This window comes from Catharus ustulatus, chromosome 9, assembly GCF_009819885.2.
Source record: "Catharus ustulatus isolate bCatUst1 chromosome 9, bCatUst1.pri.v2, whole genome shotgun sequence".
Lineage (NCBI taxonomy): Eukaryota > Metazoa > Chordata > Aves > Passeriformes > Turdidae > Catharus > Catharus ustulatus.
The window spans coordinates 14,145,940-14,159,929 of NC_046229.1; the positions used below are offsets into that span (position 1 = coordinate 14,145,940).

The window sequence follows — 13,990 nt, forward strand, 5'->3', positions numbered from 1 at the left end:
TCTGTCCTATAGACAAAGTAATGTCGTGTAGTTATTCTCTTGGTTGGTTTAGATGCATAAAAGCTGCAATCAGAGTAGTTAATTTTTCTTCATACAAGAGCAGTTAAGGCAAGATTTCATTTCAGATGTGAATTAGAACTTGGATCTGTGCACATAATATAAGTAGCTACAACATTTGGAAATATCTTTCCATAGTGCCTTTAATTATTGGAAAATAATATTTGTATAGTGGAACTGAAAGTACAAATCAAAAGATTTTTTTTTCAAAAAATCAGTCAAGGATTACTTGTCCAGACTTTTTAAAAGCACATAAGTATCAGAATATTTTACTTTCTTTCTAACTTTCAGGGCTTCTTTTTAATAAAATAACTTAATAGCCGCTTTATAACTCTAGAGAAAGTATATTTCTATCAAATATTTCCTAGTACAACATAATATTATATTTGGTGCAGTTATTAGTAGGAAAACAGGTAGCTTCCAGTAGTAATTAATGTGATGTTCTTTTGGTTTTGTAAATAACTGCTAGCTCTAAGGATCTGTGCATGGATACTGGAAAAATGCATGCAATATTTTAATACTGTTTCATTTCTAAATAGCATGTGAGTGTCAGGACAGCATTATGTATTCAAATTATTATAGCAAAATGATTTTGTTTTAATGGAAAAAAAATCTCAGTTCTTGCCAGAAAGTCAATCCGAAGGTACACCAACATATTATGAATATTTCAACACCCAAATTAGAGCAGTATCTCTCAATATCTGGATAAAGTAGCAGTCCTTATTTGGCAGACATCAATATTGCTATTAGGTAGTAGATCTTAATGTTTCTACCTAGTTGCTTGAGTGATGATGATAAAATCTAAGCCATGTGGCCTGATCAGTTTATCAGCAAATTATTTGCATGCTGACTTCAGTCATTATCTCTAGATTGGTACTGTCTGGTTTCTCTTGGAGTAGGAGAACTGAGGATTCATAGTGTATGGAAAGCAGACGTAGCTAGCACAGAAGTTTGATAGTTCTAGAGAACTAGAGTTTGTGCATTTGGCTTCGGGTTTTCTTTTCATATGCTGACAATGATTTGGCATAAATTTAATTGAGTTTTCACATGTCATTCAATAATACCTTTTTCCCCCTAGGGTTCTTCTGCAACCCAGTCTCATCTACTTTCACCAGCTTCCACTCACAAGTGCCAGAAGACCAGCTGAATGCTAACCAAGCATCTAGCCTGGCACATAAACCCTCAAGGAGGCAAGAAAGAATTATCTGTATTAGAGTGGCATTTCAGAACTAATCCCACATTCCAAAAAGGGGCATATTTGGGTTTAGCAGTCTGCATTAAATAAAGCAGGAGGTAAATTTGCAACAGAAGACTTACTCTGTCCTCCCTAGAGGAGTCTGTTATTTGAGATGCCTTGCCCAGAAATGTGATGTGGGTCTGTGGTTGAGTTGAAGTACTTCTAAGTCCAGTGGGAAACAGATAGCATCATCTTGTTTGATTTCTTTTTATTAGTTCTGCCTTTGAGTTTGTAATACAAAGAAGGATGAAACGAAGGTCTTCTAAAGCTGCAGGATTTGGGAATTTAGATACAGAGGAATATTTCTGTGTTGGCTTTCTTTTTCTTTTTTAATTGAAGGGAGCAGGGAGGGCTTGACAGAGAGAAAGGGGACAGTTGCATACCTGGTGAAGAAGCTGATTTAACTGAGATTCAGTACAGTAATTATGGCTATGAAGAATTGCCTAATTTTATCCTTTCAAACGTGGGTCTTTGAACTGTTACTCCATTAAATTGTATGAAGAACTATCTCACTTCATGGTCAATATTATCTGAACTGTAACACTTCCAAGATTACATATTTCTTTCTGACTTGTTTTCTGTCTTTGTAACAAGATCTCAAATGGGTACAAATTTAAATTTGTTTAAATTCAAACTGAGTTTCAGGTGGTATTTTCTTGGAAAAAAAAAAAAAAAAGGTTATGCCACAGCACAGCTAGTACTGGCTCAATTAATTTCTGGATTGTACTACAGCCAATAGCCTGGGAACCACAAACATTCAGCCCTACCATAATCCATTTTAGATTTGAGATCCTGCTAGCTTCTAATACCCTATTCATCTGTGTTATTCCACAGTCCTTAGGTAACCTACCATAAAAAGCCTATATTATGTATAATGGAACCATAGCATCAATCTTCAAACAGCAACCTATTTTCATCATAATACTAATATTTTGTGTTAATATTGTACTTCACTGTGAAATGCTTTTCCTCTCCACAAATTCGTGGAAACAAGTTAATGAATTACTGATTTTTTTTGTTTAGTTTGAGGAATCAGATATTCACCAGGCAAGGTGGTACATATAAAAGGAAAATCCTGGGTGTTAATGCAGGGCAGAGGAGAATTAATCTGAGATTTAACCCAGTGCTCACCTGTTAATTTCAGATATATAGGAAGAATTTGGTTTCCTTTTGAACAGTCTTTCTTGTTTTCATCTACTCCTGCTACCTCCCACTACAACAATTTACCAGAGAAAGAAATGTTAAAGCATTGTCAAAAGGGCTACACTTACATGTCTCTTGTCCCAGAGCAAGCTGGAGAGTCAGAGAATTATGTGGGAGTAAATTTAATCTCAGACATTTCCTGAGTAATTTTGCAGACACAAGAAGGGTGGCTGGTTCAGATTAAAGCCAGGATAAGAAGTTAAATTTAGGCTGCACTTTGATATGAAATCTTTGGAGTCAATAGCAGTATAAACAGTTTTTAGCTATTCTCTGCTCTGTTTATGTCCTTGCAGTTTTTTTCTCAGCTGTACCAGTACCAGCATGAGAGAACTGAACCTGGGAACTGATCTAGAATTTCTGACACAATGTTTTTACAATAAAGAGCTGGGAAAGGGGAAGATTACTAAAAGGATGACAGAAAATTTAAACAATTTTTTCTGCTGAGTATTTCATATTATCTAATCATGACCCTAGAAATAGCTTTGTTTGTCTGTAAACAGCCAATTGGCTATGTTCTTAATGTTCATGGAGTAAGTTTCCAAAGGACAGTAAGAAAAATATCTCTTCCTTTTAATAAATTCTGATTGTACAGAATGATAGTCTACTCTTGCAAGAAAGTGGGATTTTGGTCTTCCACTGGTTGATCTAGGCTTGATCCCATAAATCTTGTGGTCTGGGAAATAAATGGGTTGGACTCATGTGGTTGCAGAATGTGATAAATAAAAGGCCCATTCTGGGAGCTAAATCCAATTCCAGCTTCCCAGTCTAGGCAAATGCAGTGAGATCCTTAGAAATAGTCTGTAAAGAGAGAGTGTTGAATAGAAATAAACTAAATAAACCTTCCCCTATGGCTCATTGAGAACACCGGGATCTTCTGTTTGAATGTCTGAGTCCTCATCTGGTTTCGCTCAGTACAATGTGGATTTATACAAGGTACTGCTTATTTCCGACCATGTTTTAGAAACTTTCATAGCTCAAGAAGTTCATAGGGAGCAACAGTAATAGTTTTAAATGCGCCCTGATTAATAGGGACCACCCTATGTCTCGTGTGTTTGACATTTGGAAATATTTGTTATTTAGTCCTAATGACACAGAACTCGGCAAGGACCTACAACTATTAATAGTTACTTTTAAAAACTTGCTTCTTAATGTGTCCAACTGAGAATCAAGCAAAATTGGGAGGGTGCTATTTTTGTGTCTAATAATATTTTAATCACTTAATAAAATGCAAAGTCAATGTAATAGCATTAGTGGTGTGATTCAAATACACGGAAACTCAGATTTCTGGAAAACTGTCCTGACTGGAGGCTGCCTGCTGTTTCAGATGACTATCACTTCCCCTGTGAAAGGGCAGGGGGAAATGGTTCAAGCAGGTAACAGCTTCTTAATTTGCTTTCTTAGTCTCACATCACCCACATATGGTAGAAGCAAAATCAGGTTAACACCCAAATTTAAACATAGTAGACATGTATTCTCATGATGTCAGTAATAAAAGTATGTGTAAAGCAGCATGTATATTCTGGAAAGGAAGCTAACTGTTGAAGCCAAGAAACATAGTCTGGCACAAATCTTTTTACAAGTCCAGAAAGACTCGATCATCTACAGATAGGTGTAGCTTAACAGCAGGAACAAAAAGGAGAAGGGGGTTGAGCAGCTGTCTGCTGTGTTAGTAGTACCAGACAGTGCCAGAGCTGGGAGTAGCTGACATGGGTAGTAGCGCAATTCCACAAAACTATTGCTTTGTTTCATTCTGAGCTTGGAATGAGCACAGTCCAACACTAATAGGTTTCACTATGCAGTGAGGATCTGGCACAAACTGTGAACATAAAAATAGAGAGATTCCTCAAATTATCATAAGTTAAGATCATATTTGGACAAATGTTAGCCTGTTGTCTTAATTCCTGTGATTTTTATCTGAAATATTAAATTCTCCTTATGGGGAAATATTCAAGACAGTTTATGGGAAGAATGCAGTTACAGTTTCTAAAAACCTGCTGGAGTAAGATATAATAATCAATTGTTAGTCACTTAGGTAGTAAAATGCACAAATAAAATCAGTTTTAGTAACTACATATTCAGAGTAGACATGTTCTGCAGGTGGTTGCCTGTTTCTGTACACACTCCACAGTGTATAAGCAATCAGGAAAATCTTTCTGGTTTAATTTAATTTTTTCACTCTGTTTATTTATTGATGATATTTCATGTTACTGGCACAAACATATCATACCAGGGAAGGAAAAACAAGCCTATTTATTGGCAAATGAGCACAGAGGCCCCCTTCAACAAGAATTTTTACAGTAGACCTTTGCATTGCATTGGTTTTGGAGAGAGAGATGAGTTGGTCTTTTTAAAAAGATTATTTCCTTAATATTTTCAACCTGACTAAAGAATATTTTTTCCTAATGAGAGGAGTGCAGCTATTTACAGGGATGTGTGTGTTGCCAGCAGTAAACAGAGCAAGGTTGGGGGAACAGATTCACACCATCAGCACAAGAGCTGCTCTCCTAACTGCAGAATGACACCAAAAGATATCTCTGGTTCAGTGCACTAGTTCTGGTAGTCCTGCACTTCTCTGAAACTTTTCTGTCACGTATTTGGGCATCAGCTGTAAAAATCTTCACCAGTCACATTGTCAGCCCTTCCCAGGGCAGTTACTCCTAGGGCCAGAGCCACATATAGTCAAACTAGATGGTTGCATAGGGCAGAAGGCTTCCTAAGGGAAGAAGAATTAGCCAAGGTCTTTCTTCTAATTTGTCTGGCCCAGAGCCCTTGAAAACCAGACTTGTCACTGAAAAAAAGTGGTCTAGGGGAGTGGGGGGGTGGGTGGGGTGGGTGGGAAAATTTCTACTTTGTTCATTACCCTTATCAGGTCTGGACTGACTGGCACTGATTCTAGCCCCTCGTCCTAGGGATGGAAATTCTTATATATTTTTTTTTCCTTTTATTACTCCTTGCCCATACTGAGAAGCCTTAAGTTAGATTCTTACCTGCTTTTTAAAGCTATTAGGGGAATATTCCTTCTGTACTCTTAGCTGCCAGGTAAAGCAGCAGTTTAATAATTCTACTGCTACGTTTGTGTTGCCAATACACTGACGTTTGTAACAAGTAAGAAAGTTTCAAAATCTAAACAAAAATTAGAATAAGAATGAGCAAAGAAATTACTCTCTAAACTACCCAAAGCTGTATTATAGCTGCTTAGTGTCTGAGCTCAGCAGTGGGGAAGGGGAAGCATGATAAATGACTGAGGAAGGACGTGCTTCAATAGAGCTCTGCTTTGGTCTTCAAATTAAGCCAAAATGAATTGGGCAGAAACATACTTTGAAACAACGTCCTGTTGCCCCCTCCTTTTCCCCTGAGTACATTAATGATTACAAGATGTGGGATACATAGCTGAGCAGCAACAAGAGCCTGCCTCCCAAAGTGGAGAGGAATATGGGAATGCACCCAGAGGAAACATAAGTTAGCCACCAGGCTCTTAACATTAAAAAGTGCTATCAGCAACAAGGGATTGTAATACCATGCATGTATCAAAAGTAGGATTTGATTCTGTATTTTTATTGGGATGTTAAAGGTATAAAGTGCCTATTTTCAAATAAACAGACAATTGCCTTTGTTTCTTTTTTCTGAAGACTTGTATTTAAAGGTCAAAACTTTATTCCATCTGTAACATGAACATAATAGCACTGGATATGAAATGACTTTCTAAGACTTAATCCTATTTTGTAGTAAAGGAAACTGAGGCACAGAGAGGTGAAATAACTGACAAAGAAGGCCAGAGTAAAACTATGTTCTATGAAATCCACTCCTATGTCCTGTTCATTGATTAATTCTGTGTATCTGGTGAGCAGCCTTTTGTCAGCTCTTAAGTGACTTTTTATTGTTCTTAGAAGAAAAGCAAATTTAAGAGAGGCAGAAAGAGAGTATTATCTATGAAACAACATAAATCTGTCTTCCTATGCCTCCTTATTTTCTTCTTTGAGAAATTTGGGAGAAAAAGTCCATTTATTTTTCATCCCTTACACTGAATGTTTGCTCTGAATGTGTTTATTCTGGATGGATTGGGAGGGTATGTTCTCAAAAAAGGCATTTCTTAGATTTATTGTTTTTCTCTGTAGATGAAGAAATTCGCATTTTTGAGATTTTTATGATGTAATTTGGCTAAATTTATTTTTTCATATCATTAATATTCTGATATCTGAATTTAAACAGTTCAAAATTTACTCTTCCTTATAAGAAGATAGTCTCTTAGATGATCTGGCTGTCTTATTTCTTCCTGTTTTTATAAAAATTTTCTCCTGCTCACAAAGCCCTGAATAGTATTCTCAGAGTAGAGGTTTGGAGTGGGACAAAAGATACATTTTCCCTGTCCTCAACCTAGGACTAATGGTGTGATGGGTGTTTGCAATCGTACCTTGGGCCACAGAGGTGTGGTAAACTTCCTTTCACGATCCTCAAGAGCTGCTGTAAATTTAAGAGGCTGCCTTAGTTCTGCACTAAGAAAATACAAACAGCTTGTGGTAAGATCTCTTAAATCTCCTTCCCTTCTTTCTCCCTGGGCTGCCTGTCCTAAAAGATGCAACTCACAGATTGCCCAAAGCCTTTTGCCTGCAGTTAATAGCAGTAAGGAATAACAAACTGGAATCCATGTCTTCAGTTTCTGGTTATATGAAATACTAAGCCATTTTACTAATAATTATGTACTAATGCCTAAGTTATCAACAAGGGAATTCATTGGGAGTTTAATAGTACCTGGAGTGTGTTTCGATTCAGATTTTTCCTCTGTGGTCAGTAAGTGTATAGTGCTACATGTACAACCAGATTTCAGCTTTGTGTGATTTATTCTATGGCTATTTTAACAGCAAGAAAAGACTGTATACCGATTTTCTTCAATTAAAATAAAGAAAAATAATAATAAAAAAGGTCCAGGATTAGGACTGACATCTTTTGTCATCAGTGCCTTCAAAATGACTTTGGGCTGAATTCATGTACAATCTATCATATTATCCAAGGGCATTCTATGAATGACTTGAAGTCAGAGCTAGCTTCAGTGAAGGCATAAAGACTGAATATCAAAGTCAGCATTAACTTTCAATAATTTATTCCAGAGTTAGCTGATGCAGGTCAAAATATTAATCTATGTGATATGTCAAGCCACAAAAAATTGTATTATGGATTGTATATTTTCTTCAGCCAAAGTAGGATCCAAAAGTGGAATAAGTGTTTGTGGATGTGTAAACGGAGAAATTCAGTTGGTGTCTAGGATAGAAGGAGTGTATCCTAGCAAATCAAGAATTTCCAATTATTTTACTTTCTCACCTCTGATTATTTTTTTCAGAAATACAAAATTAAAGTAGTAAAAAGAACTAGTAAAAAAAGTCAATGTGTTTTTGTTAATGCAGTCTAAATTAGATGTTCTCTTTGCTCAGCAATAACAGATATTTTCATGGCTTAGGAGGCTTTTCTTTCCTTAAAAGAAACTTAAATGAACTTTCTGTAATAACTCTGCTTTTTAAAGAGCATGGAAATCTAATCATTTTTCCTGGTCATACTTATTTGGCTGTTAGAGATCTGCTGTCACTTTCTTTGGCTAATAGAGATAAGAAAGCTGGGCTCCAAAGATTTCATGCCAATTAAATGTAAAAAAATCCAAAAAGTAGCATAGACACTGATAATGTACCTCAGAAGTCTGGCAGAAGAAAACCCTCATCACTAGATAGGTGTGCTAGTGCAGGACCCCATTGCACTGGGGATTGTGTGTGGGTACACATGCAGCTCCTTGCACACACTGGTGTGCAAATGCACACACATCCAGTAATTGGGGTTTGCCTTATCTCTTAGCTTAGGCTCTTATCTCACTGTTAGTGGCTGTTCTTCAGGAACTGACAGACCACTGATAAAAACATTTGGTGAGGTTGTCTCTTGATACTTGAGTTTAAGTAATTTTCCTCAATTATTTTGAGTCATTAGCTTGTCTTTCCCATCAGAAATACTGGTCATTCATGCTAGCTTTAAACAGGAAATCTTGGAGATATTTCATGGCTCTCATGGAAGCACCTCCTTGCCCCAGTTGAGTCATCACTACCATAATCTCATAGCTTTATTTGAATTACTGAAGGGGCTCTAACACTTTCTGCTGAGCTTATTTGGGCCTATATGTAAACAGAGTTAGAATTCTGCCTTCAAATAAGCATCTGTCTAACCTCTGCATTTATACAGCCTAGTGGCTTTGTAAGCAACCTGAAACACTCTTATGTCATCAGCAGGAGTTTATTCCAATTGTAGTAATGCCACAATATTGACCTTGTTGGCGTTGTTTTTTTATTGTTAGAGGAACATCAATTTCTGAATTGGATCATGTGGAAATTATAATGTAAAACAAAAAACAAAAAAAATTCAGACCAAAGAAGCACAGCCCAAACCAGTTCATAGTAAAGGCAAAGTGATTAAATTCTCTCCAGCTTTGGTTTTGTTGGAACAGAGTTGGCAATTACTGCCCAAAAGTAGAGAGGCTTTAGAAACCACAAAATAGTATTAGATAATCTCAATAACCTCTCAGCTCAAGGTTAGTGGTTCACTGATTTTTGTCTAGCAAGAGACATGCGTTTTTGCTTTATTACACCTTGGGATGCGTTCTTCCTTTAGCTGAGGTAATTTCCTAGATGAAGTGCTGACCGCAGCTGGGGCACTGCAGTTTGTCTCCTGTTCAGGTCTCTAATATGTGGTGGCTCTGCTGCCTGTTGTTGTGGCCTTTAGCCTGCTTGTGCTCCTGTGAGTCTCCTGAGGAGCAGCTTCAACAACACCCTGCTGCCCCTTTGTGACCATGACGGGAGGCTTTGCTGTCTCAGTGGCCGGCTGCAAGGCTTTCGTGTGCCCTGCGGAGTTCTGAAATTCCTGTTGGCAAAGGAGCACTCCAAACTGCATTATTCTGGCTGCTGCAGGAAATGAACAGTGGCTGGAGTCTTGCCACCCTTTTGGTTATGCAAATCGGGAATTATGCAGAAGAGCTATTTGAGTCTTGTTTTATTTTTGCTTAATCAGTTGTCAACATGTTTATACAGTTCAGTCACTGTCACTTGCCATTGTTTTGCCCTGACTCCATGTTTGCAGAGGAGTTTATCGCAGGCAAGGGCGGGCAAAGAGGCTGCTCCTTTGAGAAGCAGCCGGGTGAGGCTTGCAGGCATTCCCCAGAGGCACTGGGAGCCACCATCCTACCCAGGCTCTGCAAACCCCATGAGGCAGAGAAGAAAACACAAATTGCCAACTGGTGGATCTCCCTATTAAACCCATTCTAAATCAGTTCTGTTTCATGCTGGCTTGTCCTAAGAGGGATTCCTGTCTTAATGAAAGCTGTGCAGATCTAGAGCAACTTTATCATCTGTAATTGGGTTATCCTGGATTTGTTCCGCCCTGAGGTTGGGATGTGGTGCCGATCCTCCCTCATGGTAGGAGGGAAGGGTGAAGGCCGCAAGTTTTAATGTCTGCACTGCCACCCACCCAGGTGCTGTGGCCAAGAAAGGCTGCAACAGGTAGGAGTGAGAGTTATTCCCATTAGGCAGACACAGAGTATAAACCTGTCATCTTATTGGGTAATGACTGAGTGAAGCCAACAGCACTCACCCACTTGTTCTCATTAGGGAGGATTCCACTGGGGCCCAGGGCTTCCCCTGGCATAGAAAGCTACAATTCATATTTCACAACACCATCTCTTGTAAACCTCATGTAGAAATCAATAAATTCATTTTTAAATTAATGTTCCAGTTTTCAAGTTATTAAGAAGTTCCTCATAGCCTACTTTGTTCAGATCTTACTGTGTGTTCTGTCATATCACCTCTAATTTTGTGTTGCTTCTTAAAAATACACACTCACTTGTTTTTTTGAATTACAGAAACCCTGAAAGAAATTATTTTTCAGTTCTCAAAGCACCATTAATCATGACAGCTGTTGTAACTCACAGGGGCAAATTGTGAGCATGTTTTTCTGGGGCTTTGGGATTTTGGTGGCATTAGGTTTTTCCCCTCAGATAACCTTACCATAGTTTGCAATTACTTTCAAGCAGTGTGTAAATGATGCATCCAGGGTGTGAAACATTGGTCCCCCACTAAAGGGTAACCATGGATTTATACCTACTAAAACTGGCATTTGCAGCACATATAGAACAATATTCCCACCTCTCAAATAAAAAGCAAAGCTCATTTTCTTTTTTCTTTTTCTTCTTTTTTTTTTTTTTTTTTTTTTTGGTAATCATAGAATTGGTGACAGGTAGGAACAGCAGCTTGTTCTCATAAATGAGAAGAGCTGTAAACATTGATTAATCTTCATGTAAATTCCTTTTGCCACAACCCTGCTGACAGATCATTATCCTCTCAAATGCCTGTCTCTTTAGCCATACTGCCTTGCGACTTTGTCATCCTCTATTAAGTAAACTGGGTTGTGCATGGCTTGGAAAGGAGAACAATAGAGACTTGGGTGTTGCAGTCGGGGCTGTTGGCAAATTAATAGATGACACCTCTTGCTACTTAGAGAAGCAAGAGCAGGACTAAATGAGTTCATCAGCACAGGGCTCAGCAGTGGTGTTTTGGCTCAGTTTATTGTGGCTGATGAGACACAAAACTAAACTCTAACAGTTGCTCAGCTCCTTGCGTGATTGTTAAGCCTGGTATCTTGGCCAAGTTCCATTTTGGGTCATTATGTTGTCCTTTCTGCTGTTCCCCTGTAGTTTCAGCTGGATTAATTCTTTTTTACTTCCCCTTCTGGAACCAGCTATTTGGCACTGCTGGCACTCTTTGCTGGCATCCCAGAGGCTGACTGCATGTCAGTGGTAGGTGGATGTGAGGGAGTAATCTTCATCTAAAGCCTATAAAGCACTTGATCTAAAAAGATCAAAGGACCCTAAATAAAGGAAGAGGTATCACTGTTATTCAATCACAAATAGAAAGAATTTCCTGTGATCATCATGTTGAGGTTGACGCCTGGTACTCAAGGAGAGGAAAAAGTCTTTTGAGTTGGTTTTGGTTTCCCCATTCTCCCATTCATACTGCATCTAAAAGCCTGCCTGATCATATTGCTTTTATCCAGTCACTACTGGATAAAATAATGCATTTATTACATTGCAGTTTTTCCAAGGTAATATTTTGTCAGCTAGAGATGAAAATTGTTGCAATTGATTTCCTTTGCACAAATGACATTTCTCGGTCAAAATGCACATGATAATCAATTCATTGTCCATCCAGCACTGAGGAAGGACACCTCCTGAGTTTTTAGCAATGTGTATTTGTACATATGAAACAAACCAAATCAAAACAAAGCAAAGCAAACTTTTCCCAAAGCACTATGCTCTTAAGTATAATGAAACAATACTAGTTATTATCTACTGTCAGTAGCATATAAGAAATGCCAGATTAAATGTAAAGTGTTACAAATACAGCTATGCTAAGTAATTTACATGTATTTACAGAGTATTTCTTGTGTGTAATGAAATACTTACCATTAGCCATAAATCTTTTAGCTGTCAGTCTTGTCAAATGCCTTTGTCCATCATATTATGATCTTAAGCAACCTCTATTCTGTATTTTCATAATCTTCTTGCTAATACTGTGGAATAATAGTCTTTGGCCTTTAGTTGAAGGTGTGAGACTAACTATTACAATAAGAAAAACAAATGAAGTGAACATGCTGACCTCATTACAAAATAAGAGGTTGCCAAATGAATATTGCTAGCTTCTTCCTTAGAAACAATCTGATATGAAGCAGACAAGTATGTCTTCTATTCAGCCTGTAAATACTTTGCATAAGTGTAATTAAGGACACACATTTTTCCCCCCACAGTCAATTTTAATTATGATCCTCTTGTCTTCCAATGTCTGTATTTTTCTTATTAAGGTCATGGGTCAATTTTAATATTTGGAGGAGATAACAACAGAACTGAGAACTGTGGAAAATGAGATGTCAGATTATTTTTATCAAACCAAACATTTTGTTTTAGACTGAAGATCCAAATAGACAGTCTTAAGAGATGGCATTGCCAAAAAAATTTAATACCACTACTTCCTCTTTTGCTTCCAAGAAATCTTACTATAGAACATTTTTTTTCCCCCTTGAGAAGTACCAGAAACTTACAATAGTTAATTTTTGGGAAGTCGATTTAGTGGAAGGGAGAAGGGTATATCTAAGTGCAGGGATGTTAAACACCATCTCATTTTATGTCTTTACATTTTTTTAATATAATACCAAAAAAATCTCTTTTCATTAGAATCTTTGTATAAAATTAGCACATGGGATAATTAGTTTGGGTGAAACATTAACACATAAATTTTAAGAAACTATGTTGTTTGGGCAGTACTTGTATGAAGACTTTGAGCTTACTTTAGGACTCTTTTTCTCCTAAAAAGTGGAAAAGCATGCTACTTTGACTTGTAATTCTAGTAATTCTAGTTCTTGTGTTTAATATCTAATTGTAGAAAAATAAAGGAACAAGTAGTGAAATGATTGTAATGTGATTAGAAATTTGAGAAAAAAATGCTAGCAAGATGGAGTTTTTCATAAAACTATGCTATATATTTTTATTACCATGATTGCATTAGTGTAATGGTCAATTTTCAGAGGCTGTATTTTACAGAAATCAAAATTATATCAATTGTCTTAATTATGCATTATATGCACATATGCATTAGTGAAAAGCATTTTTAATGAAATATGGATGAAAAGTTGAGTTTATCTTGACAAAGTCTCTAGAAAGGCTTTACATGATATATGGTGGGCTAGTAATTTTATTTTGTTTTCATGAGGAATGAACAGTAGCTTAGTCTGTGAGTTTATATTAATATATATTTGGTGGGCAAATGTCATGAATGTTGCTAAGAACAGGCGCATAGTTCTTGGGAATAGGATCTAAGAACTTCAAATAGAGGCATAAAAATCAGACTTGGGTAATTTAGAGCTGATGCATCTGGCAAAAAATAAAACACAGCAGAAGAGTATTGAAAAGTTCAAGAAATGCTCAGACATTAGTGAAAAGTGAGCTAGACTTGAGTATGCAGGAAGGAATGACTCATATTTGTCTGCCCACACATTGGTGTCAGTGTAGCAGGGTTGTGAGGTGTGACAGTGTCTCTGTTACAACTGCAAAACTATTTAATCAACACAGCAGATGCATTAGCAAATGAAAAGGTGTCTGAAGAAGAATTTGAGTACACTATGAGATAAATTACTCTTTCATAGATAGGTCAGGCCTATGCACATAGACTGCCTGGTCTGCAAGATTCTCCTGGCCTGCTTCTTTGAAAGGTCACAGAATTTAAAAGGGGAAAACTGAGGGCTGGATTGGCTATTCTGCCAGGTTTATAGTTTATGTGCCTGTGGAACATTCTGTCTCTTCTCCCCCACCTTCTATAGCATCTGCCACTACCACAAAAACAAATCCATACTTATGCCACTGAAATGTGCAAAGGAGGAGATGCTGATAAATGGCATACGTAATCCTGGTCACAGGGTGGC

At 37.4% G+C, this 13,990-nt stretch overlaps 1 protein-coding gene across 24 annotated transcripts in view; it reads left to right on the forward strand.

The window, feature by feature from the left end:
• ADGRL2 (adhesion G protein-coupled receptor L2) overlaps positions 1-13,990 on the forward strand; it is a 386,257-nt gene that overhangs the window by 36,163 nt on the left and 336,104 nt on the right. The window lies entirely within an intron of this gene.